The sequence below is a fragment of the Chenopodium quinoa genome, unplaced genomic scaffold, assembly GCF_001683475.1.
Source record: "Chenopodium quinoa cultivar QQ74 unplaced genomic scaffold, ASM168347v1, whole genome shotgun sequence".
Taxonomy (NCBI): domain Eukaryota; kingdom Viridiplantae; phylum Streptophyta; class Magnoliopsida; order Caryophyllales; family Amaranthaceae; genus Chenopodium; species Chenopodium quinoa.
The window spans coordinates 1,385,548-1,398,546 of NW_018745410.1; positions in this window are offsets into that span (position 1 = coordinate 1,385,548).

The window sequence follows — 12,999 nt, forward strand, 5'->3', positions numbered from 1 at the left end:
GATGCTAATTTAGCTAGTGCATCGGCAAACTGGTTTTCTTCTCTGGGCAAGTACGTATATTCCACTTCATCTAGTTGCTCCGTGAGAGTTTCTAGATGAGCTTGATACGTAGCGAGACTTTCACTTCTCACTTTCCATCTCTTGGGGATCTTGTTAATGATTAGAAATGAATCACCGTAGATTCTGAGCTTCTTAATTCCCAAGGCCACAACTGTTTCTAATCCCAAGATGCATGCCTCGTACTCTGCGGCATTGTTGGTGACATCAAAGTCAAGCTTCATGGAAATTGGGATATGCTCTTCATTGGGTGATACGAGCAAGACCCCTATTCCACAACCCTTTTGGTTCGAAGCTTTGTCGAAATAGAGCGTGTAGCTATCATCTTCGGTCATGAGTAGATCTTCGTCAGGGAAATCATACTCATGTTCTTCTTTCTAAACTTCTTCTAGTGGAAAATCTGCTAGGAAGTCAGAAACCGCAGAACCTTTGATGGCTTTTTGTGGTACAAATTTTAAGTCAAACTGAGCAAGGTTGACTATCCACCTTGATAATCTGCCATTGAGTGTTGCTTTTTCGAACAAGTACTTAAGAGGATCCATCTTGGACACGACATGCACTGTATGAGTGAGCATGTAATGTCTTAATTTCTGTGCGGCCCACACAAGTGCGAGACACAACCTTTCAAGTGATGTGTGTCGTGTCTCATATCCTTGAAGCTTCTTGCTCAAATAGTAAATTGCATTTTCCTTGCTTTTGATCTCTTGTGCTAGCATTTCCCCCATCGTTTCTCTTGTGACCGTAAGGTAGAGTCGAAGAGGAAAGTCAGGCATTGCTGGTGCTAGCACGGGTGGGTTTGCCAGGTACTCTTTGATTTTGTCGAAAGCTTTTGGGCAATCATCATCCCATGTGACAGGGACATTTTTCTTAAGCTTCTTGAATATAGGTTCACATATCGCTGTGAGTTTTGATATGAACCTACTTATATATTGCACCCTTCCAATGAAGCCTCGAATTTCTTTCTCATTCTTCGGTGGTGGCATGGCCATGATCGCTTTGACTTTTCTGGGATCTATTTAAATACCTCAGGAACTGATCACATATCCAAGTAGTTTGCCTGACATGACTCCAAATGCACACTTTGCTGGATTTAATCTCATGTTGTACTTGCGAAGTCTTTCAAAGAACTTGCGAAGTGCAATGATGTGGCCTGGGCGATCTTTTGACTTGACGATCATATTATCAACATAGACCTCCACCTCTTTGTGCATCATATCATGTAACAATGTTGTGGCTGCTCTTTGGTAGGTGGAACCCGTGTTTTTCAACCCGAATGGCATTACCGTATAGCAATATGTACCCATTGTGTGAAGAATGTGGTTTTCTCCATGTCTTCTTCGGCCATTAATACTTGATTATATCCGGTGCAGCCGTCCATGAATGATAGGAGTGCATGGTTTGCTGTGTTATCGACCAGAATGTCAATGTGAGGTAGAGGGAACCCATCTTTGGGGCTTGCCTTATTGAGGTCCCTGTAATCAACACACATTCTGACCCTTCCATCCTTCTTCGGAACCGGAACCACATTTGCTATCCATTTTGGATAATTGGATACTTTGATGAAACCTGCAGCCAATTGTTTTATGATTTCTTCCTTGATTTTGAGAGCCACATCCGGTTTCATACGGTGCAACTTTTGTTTGACAAGCTTCATTCCTAGAATGAGTGGTATTGTTTGCTGAGCTATATCCCCATCAATTCCTGGCATATCTTGGTATGACCAAGCAAATACATCAACAAATTCACTAAGCAATTTAATTTGCTCATTGCGTTCGTCTTGACTTAGTGTTAATCCAATTTTTACTTCTTTGATAGTCGTATCATTAGAAATAGTAACTGTTTTCTGTATCTTCAATGATTACTGTTTTATTTTCGTGTTCTTCCATTGCTTTTATTATTTCTTTGTCATTTTTATCATTAGCCAAGCAATATTGATCAGGGTTAGGGGAATGACACGCATCGTAAGCAAAGGTACTCATTTCATTGAATTCATTGGTCATTATATCAAGGAGGGAAAGGTCAGCTGCGACCTCGCCAGAATTATTTGGGATAGAAAAAGGAGACTCAATAAGAGACTCAGGATTGGACTATATAGCATAAAGAGGGTCGGCCTCAGATCCCAAAGACTCGTCTACATACTTAGACTTAGACTTAGATTTGGTTGACTTTTTGCAGGGATTTATGCTTTTGGAGTATTTTCCTGAGATATTTTGGAGCAATCACGAACATTGGAGAAGCACGACCTGATTTTATAGCCTAGAGCCGGTTAGAGACATCGAACCGGTGATTAAGGGCTCGGTATAGGTGATACCGGGGCATTTGGACCGAGTATTCAAGACCGGAAGAGGAAACCCAGATTGGCCCGAAGAATTGGAGCCCAATCGTAGTCCAAATAGTGGCCCAAATGAGCCTCCCGGCCAAAGAGGTTGGCGCCCAAAGGGCGCGCCCGCCCGGGCGGGAGAAGCTAAGGTCGGCACCCGGTGACGCGTCCGGCCGGGCGCGAGATTATTATTGAGGAAGCAAAAAGGCGTGCCCGATCGGGCGGTGCCTCGCCCAATCGGGCGCGTGTATTTATTAGGGGACGATTAGCGTCGTTTTAGTTTGTTTTAATTTAGGATTTGTACGCAGTATAAATACTCCTCCGTAATACGATTTTAGCTGTCTCTCTCTCTCCTTTTACTTTTTCTTTACTCTCTTAATTGTTCTCTTAGATTTTCTCTCTCTTAAACCCTTGTTCTTAATCCACTCTTAATTCCAGATTTATTTTGGTAACGATTTCTCTTCTTTTAATCTTAGTTGTCTATTTCATTCCTTTAATCATGTTTTGATTTATTGCTTTGATTAGTTTAGTTTCTATTATGTGTGAGTAGTTTTCTTTCTAGGGTTTATGGGGATCCATAATAATATGAAGGGGTAATTTATTGTTGTTAATTATCAATGCTAGATTAATTTCCTATTGATTGATTTAATGCTCTGTGACTAGTTTAGGCCTGATATTTTATGCATGAGTTTGACAATATTGATTCGAGATTCGACGGATGAGAATTAACATTTAGGTCTAGTTTCAATAGGCAGGTTAATTTATAAATGGTGAAGTCGAGATTCAAAAAATGAGATTTAATACCGGTAAATTAATTGTGTGATTATAATACGTAGCGAAAGCCCTTTATAATCCGATTAATGTATGCATTGATGAATGATTATTATATTCTACCCTGGAATATTCTTTATTGGTGAACCTATGCCCTAGATCCTTTTACATATTATTTTCTCCTTATTCTTGATCTCCGTAGTTTAGTTTATTATTCAAATATAAATATTGGTTACCTCATAATCTAGATTATATTAGTTAATTAGGAATAGAAAGACTTGTTTCCCTATGGAGTTTGACCCTACTTCCCTATCTACATTAGTTAGAGGATTTAGGTATTACTTTTGATTTGGGGATACGACTTTACCCTGTCACCAAGACGACTCAGATTCATCAAATATAGGACCTTCGCCAGCGGTTACTTCCAACTTCTCTCCACTTGGCGTAGTGATCTTCACCGTCTTGCGCCATCCCTTTGAAACATTATCAGCCTGGACGATTAACTTAGAGGGGTTAGAATCCTTGCTTGATATAACAGCTTGAATGAGCTCGGAATGATCATTGCAGACAGGCTTGGATTCATTCTTTTCTAGTCCAAAAAGAAGATTAATGTTCAAATCATCAGAGCTTGGACTAGCTGGTTTCTCCATTGTGAAGAGTTCATCGCCTTCATCGACGAAGTCACAATCAAGAAACATCTCAAACCCTGGTTCACGCTTCCCATCGTGGACGAAAGGCTCAGGGAATTCATAGCATGGGAAGTTTTCCCTTCTTTGATATAATGGCCATTGAGAGTGAATGGATATGGGTCCATGACCATTTCCGTCTTCATGATTCGAGCATTATTGCGAGCCTTCATTTTCAGGAGAGCTTGTTTCACATCTTCTTTTGTTGGCTTGAATCCCAAGCCAAAGGTATCCTTCTTAAGTGCACCGGGATGGCCCCAAAGTTCAGCCATTTTCTTTTTGAGTCCAAGGGTCCTTCCAGGGAAATGCCCTTGCTTTTTTCATAATGGAATTAACATTGGTGTTTGAATAAAGATCAAATTCAAGGTGACACTTCTCCTCTTCTTCGATCATGAGAACATCATCCAACGAAAAACCCCCAGAGATATTCATCTTCCATGTCATGTTCGACGTGGACGATGGGAGTATCGATAACTTGAATGCGCATATGGGAGGCATCAATGGTAATTGGAACCCCTCCAACTATGGCTTTCACTTTTTGGAGCAACGACGATGAGATCGCCTTTAGCTCATGAAGCCAAGGACGACCTAACAGCAGATTGAAAGAAGCCTTAATGTCCATCACCTGAAATTTGGTGCGACGTTCAATGGCTCTAGTAGTTATGTTTAGCATGATAGTACCCACGGCTTGACGACGAGTATTATCATAAGCACGAATCCTTTGTGTAGAGGGAGTCAATTCTTCATTATTTATGCCCAACTTCTTTGTAGTGCGGAGTGGGACTATATTGATTGCAGAGCCATTATCAACCAGGCTCATGGGGACATTCATCTGCCAACACACCACAGTGAGGTGTAAGGCTTTGTTATGTTGGTCCTCTTCTGGGGGAAGATCCTTGTCAGAGAAAGAAATCAGATTGTTGGTACTTGGAAATTTAGTAGTAAGAAAGTTGACTAGTCCTTGAGGATTCATATCATCATCAACTCCTATTTTCACCAGAGCATTCATCACAGCCTTTCGATGCTCGTGAGAGGTAGCCAAAAGCTTCCATACATTCATTTCCACCTTGGTCTTTTGTAATTGTTTGACCACATCGTTATTCACAAGGTCGATGGGATCAACTATTGGTTGTGATTGCGGTGGAGGTGGAGGTGGACTAGGCTGTTGCAACCGTCCATTTCTGGTGAGAACCTTGACCTCAAGGTCTCCCCAAACATCTTCACTTGTGCCAAGAGACGAACAGGCTATATCTTTGAGATAGATGTCTTCGTCGTCACTATCCCAAATTCCATTTACTTCTTCATAGTTTGAGACAAATACAACTTCTGACAGTGGTTCATTCACAGGTTGAATGAGTATTGACGGATCAAAGTAGACTTCATCTCCCATGATAGCCAAAGCATCAGAAAGAGGACCTATTTGAATATTAGGCTTCTTGCCTCCTGGAGGGACATGACGTTGATTAGCATCAATCAGGTCTTGGATCACTTCCTTCAACCTCAAACACTTCTTAGTAGTATGACCTTTGCCTTGATGAAACTTGCAATGAGCATTGGGTTCATAGCTAGGAGTTCTGTTCTCTTGTCGAGGTTCTGGAAAAGGTCCAATTGGCATAATCAGTCCTTGACTATGCAAGCGATCAAAAGCAGCATCATAAGTCATTCCCAAAGGTGTGTAAACCCTCCTTTGCCTTTGGAATATTTGAGGGGGAGCATTAAGAGCCAACACATCATTGATATTGACATTATTGGTAGCATTATTGGGCTTGGAAGACGAAGAATAAGGAGTGTCGTTCTTCTTGTATTTCCAAGTGTTGTTATTATTGTTGCTACCAGCAATCTTCATCAGTTCATCTTCGATACAGCTTCAAAGGTACTCAAAGGCAGAAACTTCAAGTGTTGCTTGTACTTATGAGTCAAATTTGCAATAAACAGGTGAATCATCTCTTTCTCCTTGGGAGGATCCACCAAGAGCGCAGCTGTTTCCCTCCACCTGCATAGATAAGTAGTGAAGCCTTCATTCTCCTTTTGTTTGACACGTTCAAAAGTCTTGGCTTGGATGTTACACTTGTAACGATTCATAAAGATTTCATTAACGTCCTCCCAGGTCGCAACATGTTTGGATTCCAGAGAGTAGAACCACTGTTGACAGGCATGCTCCAAGGAAAGAGGGAACATAGTAGGGAAGAGTGTCACATCTAATCCCTTAAGATCCATTGTCGCAGAAAAGGCCTTCAAGTGGAAAAGCGGATTATCAGTAAGCTTGAACTTGGGAATGTCAGCAGTGGAAAACTTCTCAGGAAGTTTGTCCCTTATGGACAAAGAGGTGACAGGTTGCTCCACATAAGTGAACTCTTCAGAGATTTTACTCATCTGTTCCTTGATCTTGTCAATTGCAGCGGCAGTGACATTGTTTTGATTGTCTTGATTTACCGTGTTGACTCTAGTGGTGAGTGTTTGCATCATGTTGGACAACATCTCAATGGTCTTGTTAATGTTCTCGATATCTTCCTTAGTAGCCATTGGTTGAAAGTAGACTAGATATTGATCTTGTGGAGATGATTGTGGTGGTTTCCTTGTACGCCTCTTTGGTATAAGAGGTTGTTGAGATATTGACTCGAACCGTAACAATCTACCTCTGCTTCTTAACCAATTGTTGTGACACCGAAACAAACACACCTTTAATGACCAATATTAACCTTAACTCATCCGGAAAAAAAAATTGAAATTTGCTTTTTTTTTTTTTTTGAAATTTGCTTTTTTCAAAAAAAAAAGAGTATGGGAGGATACCATCCGACTTACTCCGGAAAAAAAAACAAAACAAAAAAAAAAGACGACACAAGACCACCCTAAAGCACGGTCATGAAATGGTGCACGACTAACGGAAAAGTGTGTAAACACGACATGTGAGTGATTAAGTGAAGGTTATGGACACGTGTTACGACCGTACAGCTAGACAGGACACCAAACCAGACATACGAACCAAATAAGCATGCACAGAGACCAAAAAAGCTGACTGGAAAATCCTCCTGGGCATCGTTTCACGGTGCTGACTGTCGTGACATGGTACAGTGCATTGTCAGACGGGACAAAGCACCGTGTCACGGCATTGCACACCGTGGCGCGGCAGACCTGCCGTGACAGGGTGCGGAATTCTAGACCTAAATTCGCTTAAATTCCAAGTTTTAATCAATTTTTAGTCCGTACTAACTACTATGTGGAAATAAAAACCCTCGGTGTCAAAAAGGGTACCATGGTTAAGAGTTTGGACACGTTAGCAAGGCAGTCTCCCTTGAGGGTCTATGCCAACGGGCGGCTCCGCGAGTTCGTGATGAAACCGAACTCGAATCCATGGTTTAGATGGATTTAATAACTTGGATGAACCCATATTGCCATGAGCGTTTTTTGGGTTGATAGAGCTTAAATCCCACGGGGCTAAGACGCATGTAGACCACACACGTTTTTTTATAAAAATCGAAGGAAGTTGACTGTGAGAAGAGAAAACAAGCCACCAGACTGATTTTAGGATTGCCGTGACACGGCAGAGAGCACCATTCCACGATGCTGCACACCGTCAGACGGTGTACTGCACCATGACACGGCAGATACTGCCGTGGCACGGTAGTAAAAAAAACTAACTGGTGCCCTGTTTTCCTTCGTACGCAATCAAGTTATTCAATTTTTCCTACGGGACAGACCTAAATGCGACGTAAAATGTCTATGCTTATGAAAAAATGCCAAATTAATCACAGGAATGTTTTTCGAGAATCTTTCAAGTCTCATTCACTCATCTTAATTAAATATCGATCACTCAAATCGATAAATAATCAAGAATCCTCCCTAGTGGAGTCGCTAAATTGTAGGCGTCGTTTGATGTGCGCCTACGTTAGAGCATGTGTGAATATGCTTGGAACTCATAGGAAGTGGGAATTGACATTACGATTACGGACAAGGAAAGTAGGGAACCGCCAACAATTTTTTAAGGAATTTGTAAACCGTTCATGGATCATAAAAGGCAACCACGATAAAAGGACAACGATAGGCAACAACGACTGACCCGTGAAGGTTACACCCCATTCATAATCCATGAGATTACTAACTCCATATGGTTCGGAACCACGAAAGGAGGATCGGGGATGATGGTACGAAGTGAGTCATGGAGTCACATTCGCTCGGATTGGCCTCTACTCGATTCTTATAGTGAAAAGTGATTCCTGTGATCTCAAAGGCATACAAACGGAATATTCAATTTGCTCCAAACTATTATTAAGCTAAATTGGTTTAATATTAATGCAACACATAATTCTAAAATATTAGTTATCACTTGATTAAATAATAAGATTAAAAAGGATCATAAATCGGTTGTCCAAATTATCTTATTAGGCGTGATTTTCAATTACATATTCCCTTTAAACATGAAATATGGTGATCAATAAATATAATAAAATAAACATTAATATTGGAAGCAATTTAACAATAAATCCAACAATATAAAATCGTTAGAAAAATAATAGAATTAAAAGGAACATAATTCTTACTTTGATTCTGTTTGCTTGCAACTATAAAATAATAAACGAGTTAGTAACTTCAAGGAAAAATAATAAAACAATAATTAAATTAAATAGAGTTGATTTGGGGCCAAACCTTCAAACAGTTCTACCTTTCATGCCTTGGCTTAAGGACAGAACCACGAGTAAAGTATGGACTCCTTGGAGTGCTTGAAGAGGGAATTTTGAAAAAGAAGGGTAGGCTAGTGTTTTAGGCTAGAGCATGGAGGAGAGAAAAATAGTTAATTAATTGATGCCCCGTACATCAGAAATGAGGGGGTATTTATTGAAAAAATGTGCTGAGGGAACACACGGAACCCTAAAAAGATAAAAAAAACCCTAAAAAATTACACCGCAACACGATAGAGGGAACTGTGACACGGTTCCTGGCACCGTTAGACGGGGAACATTCCCGTGACACGGTGGACAGCTGTGTGACGCGGAAATATTTAGGGTACGGGGAATAAAACGCGTGAAGGGTTTACGCGGAAAGGACACGGAATTGCCCCGTGTCACAGCAGAGGCACCGTGTCATGGGGAATCCCACCATCAAACGGGGCATATTCCCGTGACAAGGTGGACAAATGCCGTGATGCGGGAGCCTGTAGTCCGGTTTTCCAGCTAAATTCATTTTTAACCCTAATTTCGTTCAGCATTTTTAAGTGTCGATTGATAATTTCGGGCCATTTTTTATTTGTTATTGTTAATTGGGCTAAAATAATAAATAAAAATAAAAATAAAATAAAATAAAAGGTTTGGGCCAAAATAATAAAATACTTTTAAAAAGATTTGGGCTGAAATTAAAAAAATAAATTATACTTTAACTAAACATTAAGACTGATCCATGGACTATTCAAAAATTGAATTTAATTAAATACGATTTTTAAGCACTCTCGGGATTAAATACTGAACACGCCCAATAATGGCGGTGAAAGGTTGTTCATCATCGGGTTTGGTTTTGGAGAGACATTTTTAGATGTCTACATGGGTACACCTATAAGTCGGTCTATTAGAGAGTTGTGATCCGGGAATAAGATCGATTTGATGCTCAATTCCATTAATGGGTGGCAAACCGGGGGGGGAGATCATCGGGAAAAATATCATGGTACTCAACCAATACATCCTTGACAAGTGGGTGGATTGGGTTCTCTCGCTCACTCTCTTGTGTTTCCCTAAGAAGACAAATAAAGACAAGGTGTCCTTGATTATCTCCTTTCCCATCTCATTTTCCCCAATGAGAAGGTTCTCTTTGATTGTGTTTCCCGTACCCAAGGGTTCTTTGTGTTTGATGGTGGGGGACAAGGGGTTGAGTACAATCTTCTTCTTATCCATCATGAATGAAAAGTGTTCTTTCTTCCATCATGCATTACATCTCTATCAAATTGTCAAGGTCTACCAAGCAATACATGACAAGCATCCATAGACAATACATCACAAAGCACCTCATCCTTATATAGCTTGCCAATTGAGAAAAAAAGAAGAGTTTGTTTCGTTACCTTCACCTCATTGTGATTGTTAAGCCAATTAACCTATTTATGTATTGCAACCGGCCAATAAACCCTCGGATTTGCTTCTCGATCTTAGGCGATGGCATTAACATGATTGACTTATCTTGGTTGGATCTATCTCTATTCCTCTAGAGCTAATGACATATCCTAAGAGTTTTCCTGAGGTCAGTCCAAAAGCACACTTGGATGGGTTTAGCCTCATGTTATATTTACTTAACCTTTCGAAGAAACTTCTCAAGGCTACTTGATGTCCAGGACAATCTTTTGATTTCACTTGATGTCTAGGACAATATTTTGATTTCACAAACATTTCGTCCACATATAATTCAACCTCTTTATGCATTATGTCATGGAGTAAGGCAATTGCTGCTCTTTGGTAAGTGGCACCCGCATTTTTTAATCCGAATGGAATCGCCATGTAACAGTAAGTGCCCCAAGGTGTTATAAAGGTTGTCTTTTCCATATCTTCTTCGACCATGAGGATCTAGTTATAACCTGTGTACCCATCCATAAATGAAAGAAGTGCGTGATTGGCTATGTTATCTAATAGAATATCGATGTGTGGTAAAGGGAAGTCATCCTTTCGACTTGCCTTATTTAGATCTTTATAGTCAACACACATTCTTACCCTACCATCTTTCTTAGGAAATGGTACCTTAATAAAACCTGCACTTATTTGTTTTTGAATTTCCCCTTTTTTTTAAGAGTTACGTCAGGTTTCATTTGATGTAACTTTTATTTTACAGTTTTCATTCCTAGAATTAATGGTATAGTGTGTTAAGAAATTTCTCTATTTATTCCTGGCAAATCTTTGTATGACCAAGAAAAAACATAAATACATTCCTTTAATAGGTCAATTAAATCGGTTCTTTCTTCTTTATTAAGAGTTAAACAAATTTTCACTTCACTTTTAATAGTTGGATCTTTTAAGATGTTAACCGTTTCAGTATCCTCAATTATCGGCATTTTATTTTCAAGTATTTCCACTGATTTACTTATTTCTTTGTCATTTTTGTTGTTAGCAAAGAAATGCTTGTCATCTTGGGCAAGAGAATGACACGAGGAGTAAGCGGAAGAAAACATGTTATTAAATTCTTATACCATTACATCAAAGAGATAAATGTCCGTTGGGACTTGATTACCGACTATCGTAGGAGTAGGTTCTAAACTAGGAGAAATGGAAGGAGATTCCATTATAAGAGACTTAGAAGACTCGATAACAGAAGACTCGAATTCTGACTCAGACGATCCAAACTCATCGAACATTGGTCCTTGTCCTGTGGTGATGGAGATTCTTCTTCCAATTGGTGTAGTCACCTTCATGGTCTTTTTCCATCCTTGAACTAATCCTTCTACCAGAATAATGAGCTTTGAGGGGTCAAAGTTTTCACTTTGGAAAACCATTTGGATAAGCGCGGAGTTGTCATCAACACGCTTAGGCTCATTTTTCTCGTAGACAAAGAGGAGACCCATGACATTAAAGTCAAAGCATGGAGGTGCTTGCTCCTTGTGGATAGGAGTTAGGATCTCATCTATGAAGTAGCAATCCAAAAATATTTGAACCCTTATTGTCTTATCCCGTCCTTGATAAAGGGTTAAGGGAATTCGTGGCATGGATAATCTTTCCCTTCTTTTATAAATTGTCCATTTAGGGTAAGGGGGTAGTGATCCATTAGGAATTCCCTTTTTTGGGTACGAGTGTTTCTTTGTTCATTGAACTTTTCCCGGGCTCTCTTAAGATCCTTTACAGTTGGTTCGAAAGCAAGTCCAAAATTATCTAACTTAGGAAGGCCGGGTAGTTCCATTTGCTTTTCTATTCCTTTCTTCTTTCCTAGAGTCATTCAAGGAAATCAAGGAAAGTGTCCTTATCTCCTAGGAATAGCGTTAACTGTCATATTTAAATGGAGCTCATAGTGAAAAGGGGTCTTTTCATCTTTCTCGATTAAAGAGACCTCTTCAGCATTAAAGCCCTATAACTCTTCATCGTTTACATCATGCTCCACGTTTATAATCGGTTTATCTACCGCTTTGATTCTCATAGGGGGAGCATCAATTGTGACATGAATTCCTCCAACTATAGCCTTGACTTGTTGATGGTAAGATGAAGGGACAGCCTTAAGGTCATGAAGCCAAGGTCGTCCAAACAATAGGTTGAATAAGGCTTGATATCTACTACTTGAAAAGTGGTAGTATGTTTAATGACTCTTGCTGTAACATTCATAGTGATAGGCTTGACGACGAGTGTTGTGGTAGGATCTTATGATTTTGTTGATGAAGACAAGTCTTCATCTTTTATTCCCAACATTCTTGCAGTCCAGAGTGGGAAAACATTGATCACCGACCCATTATCTACTAGAGTCATTGGGACATTCATCCTTTTATATATCATAATGAGGTTCAAGGCCATGTTATGTTTGTCACCTTCAGAATGTAAATCCTCCTTGTCAGAAAAGGTGATCAAGTTGATAAGACTAGGAAGATTACTAGTGAGAAAGTTAGTTAATTTATCAGAAGTGGAATATGAATCTATCCCTACTTTATCTAAAGCGTACATTACTGCGAGCCTATGCTTATGGGATGTGGCTGATAGCTTCCATATGTTCATCTCAACCTTAGTTTATTCAAGTTGTTTGACAACATCATTTTCTTCTATAAGTGGTATTGGGACTTGTTGAGGGGTGGGATAGGTTGATTTGTGATGGGAGGTTACATTCTTCCCAATCTTGTGAGAACGTCTATGGATGAATCTTCCTCATCCCAAATGTCATCGACAGGATATATTGTGGAGAGTGGGGTTTCTTCTATATCTTTAAGGTAGCCATCTTCGTCATCATCACTTTCCCAAACTCCATTAATGTTCATATCCTTTTCTTGGTTATCTTGAACAAGCCTTCCACTGTCGATGAATCCTTAGATGAAATCCTTTAATTTAAAACAATGTTCTATATTATATCCTCCATATTGATGGTATGGACAGTAGAATATGTCTGTCCTTTTCAGTGATTCAAATGGTCTTGGCTCGAGAGGTTTAATCTTTCCATTCTCGAAGAGAATTTTGAACATCTTTTTGTATGAGGTCCCAATAGGTGTAGACTTTGTCATTCCTTTTA